The sequence below is a fragment of the Gadus morhua genome, chromosome 22, assembly GCF_902167405.1.
Source record: "Gadus morhua chromosome 22, gadMor3.0, whole genome shotgun sequence".
NCBI lineage: Eukaryota > Metazoa > Chordata > Actinopteri > Gadiformes > Gadidae > Gadus > Gadus morhua.
Window position 1 is genome coordinate 15,273,682 of NC_044069.1, and position 6,339 is coordinate 15,280,020.

At 44.2% G+C, this 6,339-nt stretch overlaps 1 protein-coding gene across 3 annotated transcripts in view; it reads right to left on the bottom strand.

The window, feature by feature from the left end:
• Positions 1 to 1,811, bottom strand: part of creb5a (cAMP responsive element binding protein 5a) — an 18,011-nt gene extending 16,200 nt beyond the window's left edge. For all 3 annotated transcript variants that reach the window (XM_030347417.1, XM_030347418.1, XM_030347416.1), the window contains exon 1: positions 1,705 to 1,811. The gene's annotated coding sequence lies outside the window, so the exon portion shown is untranslated. The remainder of the gene's footprint in view (positions 1 to 1,704) is intronic.
• Positions 1,812 to 6,339: the final 4,528 nt, after the last annotated feature.

The following is a 6,339-nucleotide window of genomic DNA, read 5'->3' on the forward strand; positions in this document are numbered from 1 at the left end:
ACTATAGGGTGAAAGAGGTGGATGGAAAGAGCAAGTAGTGAGGTGATGGGAGAGAGGAGGAGAGAGAGAGAGAGAGAGAGAGAGAGAGAGGGAGGGAGAGAGAGAGAGAGAGAGAGAGAGAGAGAGAGAGAGAGAGAGAGAGAGAGAGAGACAAGACAAAGACGGAGAGAGGGAGGACATGGAGAGATATAGAGTGAGATGGGGGAATCAGGGTAGAATGGGGAAGGAATGAGAGGGAGGTGTGAGAGAGGGAGAAGGCGGGAGAGCGGGAGAGAGGTGCAGGGTAGATGTACTGTACACCCGACAGGTTTGAACCTGCTACGGCTCCCAATTTTCCACCCCTCCTCCTCCTCCTCCTCCTCCACAGTCAAGAAGAGGTGACCTCATAGGCGCTTGTGTGTGTGTGTGTGTGTGTGTGTGTGTGTGTGTGTGTGTGTGTGTGTGTGTGTGTGTGTGTGTGTGTGTGTGTGTGTGTGTATTCGTGTGTGTGTGTGTGTGTGTGTGTGTGTGTGTGTGTGTGTGTGTGTGTGTGTGTGTGTGTGTGTGTGTGTGTGTGTGTGTGTGTGTGTATGTGTGTTTGCGTTTGAAAGTTGAGTTAAGAAGGGGAAGGGCCAAGGGAACAGGGAGTATATAGAATACATTGCATATACGTCTGCACATATATTAGACAGATAGATAGATAGATAGATAGATAGACAGACAGACAGACAGACAGACAGACAGACAGACAGACAGACAGACAGACAGACAGACAGACAGACAGACAGACAGACAGACAGACAGACAGATAGACAGACAGACAGACGGACGGACGGACAGACAGACAGACGGACAGACAGACCCGTTTAACACCTTACTACATCATATAGTTGGTCGTTTGAAATTAAGAAAACTGGCCGTTTCTTTTGGGCAAGGGGTGGGGGGGGGGGGGCGGGCTGACTAAACTACAGCCCCAGATAAGCGCACTCAGCACATTTCCAGGAAAACCTTCTGTCAATGTGGTTACATCAACGTCCCTGCAGAATGACGTCACCCCTAATGTATGAATCCGAACGGAGAAAACGGCAACGACACATTGCCAACAATGGGGTTTATTGTTATTATAGAGCCTTCATAAAATGCTTAATGATCAATGCGGTCATTTTATAATCGTTGTATATACGATGTCATGATCACAATGATTGAACCGTAGGGAGAAAAAAAAGCAAGCGAACACCAATATATACATTTAAAAAAAAAAAGAAACGACGACAAACAAATAAATAAATCACTGAAGCCTTCATCACCCATACAGCAAAACGAGCACCCATGGGTGACCATTCGCAAGTTCGGTAAAGTTCGCTCTCTGGTCCAGCAGTTACTGATGGACTGAACCTGCTCGGATCACATTTGCGGATTTTGGATAAACGCCTTCCATATTTAAAGAACATGAAACGACCCGGATCGCTCCATAAGCAACCTGTTTCACTCATAAACAGCCCGACGTTAGCACGGCTGGCGAATGCAGTCACACCCCCCAAATAGACATTCACACTCAACTCGTCCCAAGTCATGAACCAAAACGGGACAGTAGCGCTCAACTTTCCGGCAGCTTCAGAAAGTCACGCACTAAAAGTCCTCAAACACAAATATTAGCGCCAAGTTCACTTTTTTGTCGGGACTCGTACTTTTTTGGGTTTTTGAAAGTTAGTTGTGAAAGCTTACCTGCAACTGCAAAAGGACAAGCGGCACTGAGAGAGGAACCACGTTGTGCTGGAGCGAGATTACAATACAGTCTATTTACAGACGCATTACATCACCCCTCGGTGACGTCACGTGGGATTCCTGAACTTCTAAATCATTGCGGTCCCGTTCGGAAGGGGCGGGGCTTTGGATGGTGTGGCAAAAGTATAGTAAGCGGGAATATGTATACAACTACTACTATTATGAACTTATAGTCCTAGAACCAACACCGATGTCCCGGCACTGGACGCGGTCCTGCCGGCGACAGGGAGAGCGAGAGAGAGGAGCGTCTGGATGTCTCTGGTCTGCGTAGCGTCTCTGTGAAGAGACTGGACGCACCAACAAGTTCTTCAACGTTTATAATATTTGATTTGTCTATTTCATGGTGAGGAAAAATTCAAGTTGTGCTATAAGGTGCGCCTGGGATTATTAAGCCTATTAAATGTGGCCTATGTTAACATTTCCCCAAAAGCGCTGTAGACGAGTGAATTGCAGCAATGACGCAATTCAACCCTCTGCGTATGCCACAATCTCACCGCCACCACCATACACTAGATCGATAATAATGAGTACTTGAATTAAGTCAAGAGAGAAAGAGAGTAATTGGGTGTCTGTGAATTTATTAAAATAATACCCACCCACCCACACAAACACACACGCATACTGACACACACACACACACACACACACACACACACACACACACACACACACACACACACACACACACACACACACACACACACACGCGCGCGCGCGCGCACACGCACATGCACATATACATACACACCCCCACACAAACATACGTACACATCCAGTCACACGCTCAACACAAGTGTTGCGAAGTCATGTGAGTAGATGAATAATGATCAATATAAATAAAAAGTATGCTACAGTTATCAGCAATCGCATATCTCCAGCATATCCAGTCTGTGTTGTTAAACAAAACTAGGATTGTTATTTTTGGTTTTACTTTCAACTGTCAAATACTGTCAAATATATATTTGACAGTAAGTTGTTAAAAATAAAAGTTTAATTTAAAGTCAATAAAGTTGTCAAGTGACAACAAATTAATAGTAAAAAATACCAACAAGTCTAAAATAGAGCATAAAAACAAATTAGTAAAGGAAATATCTTTGTGGTCATTTATATTGAAGAGGATATTGAAGAGTCATTGTGATAGAACTTATGTTGTATTTGGTCAGATGTTCCAGCAAAGAGATTTCTGTGTTTTGTTGTGGTTCAACTAAGAGAGTGGACCAAACCCTGCTGACTCATCTTCAACCAATGGCATTGAGCATCTAGTCACCAAGGCAACAGAAAAAAAGAAAAGAAAAGCTACAGGAAGTTGTAATGATGTCATTTTAAACCCTTCTTCTGGTGAATCACCAGTCGAGAAGTTTATCTGGGAGGAACTGAATTTGACATTTGTGGGTCTATGGGTGTGTTTGAGTGTGTGTGTGTGTGTGTGTGTGTGTGTGTGTGTGTGTGTGTGTGTGTGTGTGTGTGTGTGTGTGTGTGTGTGTGTGTGTGTGTGTGTGTGTGTGTGTGTGTGTGTCTGTGTGTGTGTGACTGTGTGTGTGCGTGTGCGTGTGTGTGTGTGTGTGTGTCTGTGGGAAGTGATGCCTCTGTGTGGACGTCAGCAGCGTGGATGCCCATACTCGGGGCCCAGAAACATTCAGACACCCATTTTGGCTTTCAAGATAAAGGTGCCTCAGGATAATGAACTGTATAATAGGCCATACATTCAACAGCAAAGGTAAATCCCTCCCACTGTGTGTGGATCTTTCCACTTAACACCAGTTTGTTCCCTGTTAATTACGATAGCTGCGATGACCAAAATTGTCATTGCTCAATTGTGGCATTTGTTAGGATAGGGAATTTGTAATAATGTTATTCAAATCAAATCAGACAGCATTTTAGAGGTACAGGCCTCTACCTTTGATACAATGGCTTCATATCTGCCTTCTTGTTGTATTAACCAGGCATGGGCACAAGGGGGTGGCTACAAAGGTGCCCCTTTGCCCTCATTGTCCTCCTTCTTTGCTTGAGCCACTGCCCCTAACAATGGCTCTGCAAGGCCCTGGTATTAACCTTGAACAATAACAGAATGCTTTTTTTTTTGGGGGGGGGGGGGGGGGGGGGGGCTGTGTTGGTGTGTGTGTGCGTGTGTTTGTGTGTGTGTGTGAGAGAGAGAGTGGTGTGTGTGTCTGTCAAAAATGTAGATTTTATGAGTTGTAGCTGAACACATACAAGTGTAAACGTGTATAAATATATATTGTATATTGCATATCAGTCATTCCATGGACTGCATGTTGTTGCTAGCTTGTTACACCAATGAAGATCATGCAAGTGGCCCCAACATAACCTCACACCTCATTAACTACCACAATCTCTCTCTCTCTCTCTCTCTCTCTCTCTCTCTCTCTCTCTCTCTCTCTCTCTCTCTCTCTCTCTCTCTCTCTCTCTCTCTCTCTCTCTCTCTCTCTCTCTCTCTCTCTCTCTCTCTCTCTCTCTCGCTCTCTCTCTCTCTCTCACACCCACACACAATGCATCCTCATTTGTAGCACCATAAGGCCCTGACCTCATTGGGACAATCAAAATCCTCCCTGGATCTCACTGGTCCGGCCTTTCAGCTTTTTCCTCAAATAAAACACACACACACACACACACACACACTCCAACTAGCAACAGATGCTAGCCATTTTGGTGGCCAGTTCTGAAGCATCATGTGTGGAGGTAATGAGCACGGTTGTGTTTGGGTTACAATGGAACATCTGGGTTGGGAGTGATGATGTCACCTAGCTATGTGACACACAGTGGATTTTGCTGATGACCCAATGGTTTACCTGTGTGTGTGTGTGTCTGTGTGTGTGTGTGTGTGTGTGTGTGTGTGTTTGTGTGTGTGTCTGTATGTTATAGAGAAAAAGAGTAAATGTGTGTGTGCCGAGAAAGAGTATTTACAGTATGTATGCATGTGTGTGTGTATGTGTGAGGAGAGAGAGAGAAAGAGAGACAGAGAGAGAGAGAGAGAGAGAGAGAGAGAGAGAGAGAGAGAGAGAGAGAGAGAGAGAGAGAGAGAGAGAGAGAGAGAGAGAGAGAGAGAGAGAGAGAGAGAGAGAGAGAGAGAGAGAGTGCCTATGTTTGGACAGTGTAATATTTGTACCCAGGTGAATGAATGTGAGTACTAAAATATAGTACTAGTAGTGTGCCAACTAATGTGTGGATGTCTACATGGGTGCATATGTGTGCCTTTTCACATGCTTGGGTGGAGAGGGGCGAGAGTGTGTTGCTGGCCCCGTGGTTTATGACGGCTCTTTTGGACGCTCAGATTAACATCTCCAAGTGCAGGCCTTCCAGTCCTGGCCAGCCTCAGAGTCATATGGGGACATTCTCCTTGCTCTCAGGAAGCAAACCAGCCACACACACACACACACACACACACACACACACACACACACACACACACACACACACACACACACACACACACACACACACACACACACACACACAGACAAACACACACACACACACACACACACACACACACACACACACACACACACACACACACACACACACGCACACACAGACGCAGAAGTTCGCAAATACACAAACACACTAATGAGTGAGCTTTATGGTGTAGTATATTTTATCGTTAATGGCTTATGCAAGAGCTATAACCAAGGTATACACACACAAGAACACATGCGCGCACATTCAAACACAACCATACACACACACACACCTGGATGTGATATGTACGAGATACATTACATTATAATAGACAGCAGGCGGCAGCAAAGCACATAATGTCGGCATACATAAAACGTTCTGCTGTTGCGCTTATAGCAGCATTCAAACATTTCACACGGTTAACAGTGAGGGCTAAACTATATAAGAACACACGGTTGAATTAACAAGGTTTCTATACCTATGCCTATATTAAATGACCCTATGCCCATAGCATTCAGCAGACAAATGTAGGGTATAGGTCAATTCATTAAGAAGTAACAAAAAACAGGATACAAGCTATAACAGGATACATGGCCATTTCAAGTAAAAAAACATAGAATCAACCATTTCAAGTTATTTCGGGGATATTAAAGCATCCCATCTAAATAACTTCCATCGCGGATTCTACTGAGCCTAATCAGTCTCGACCGCCATTCTAACATCTGGATACCATCTGGATGTCCTCAAGGTATACTGAAACTTACTGCGTGGCACTAAATGAAGCCAGCACAATCACCCCATTCTCAATTGGGAAAGAAGCTAAAAAGGCCCAGCGTATAAAGCCAAAGATATCTTTAATATGTAGAACCACTTTAATAACCGAATAATCTTCGAAGTAGGCCTATCCCTTTTTGCACTGAAATTGGAAGCACACCATTATAGATTAAATGCGAAGCGTTGTTCGGGGGACCCTTAATGTTCCTGATCATAAGAAACAAAAAATAAAAACAGTTGTACAGTTGAGCGTCTTCTAGGCAACTGATCATGTGACTATGATATAATAGCCTACATCGCGAATGATTCATGTAGGAGTATAGGCTAATAAGCATAACATAAATGTGTGAAAAATCTGTGCTACCGATTACGACCTAACAACAA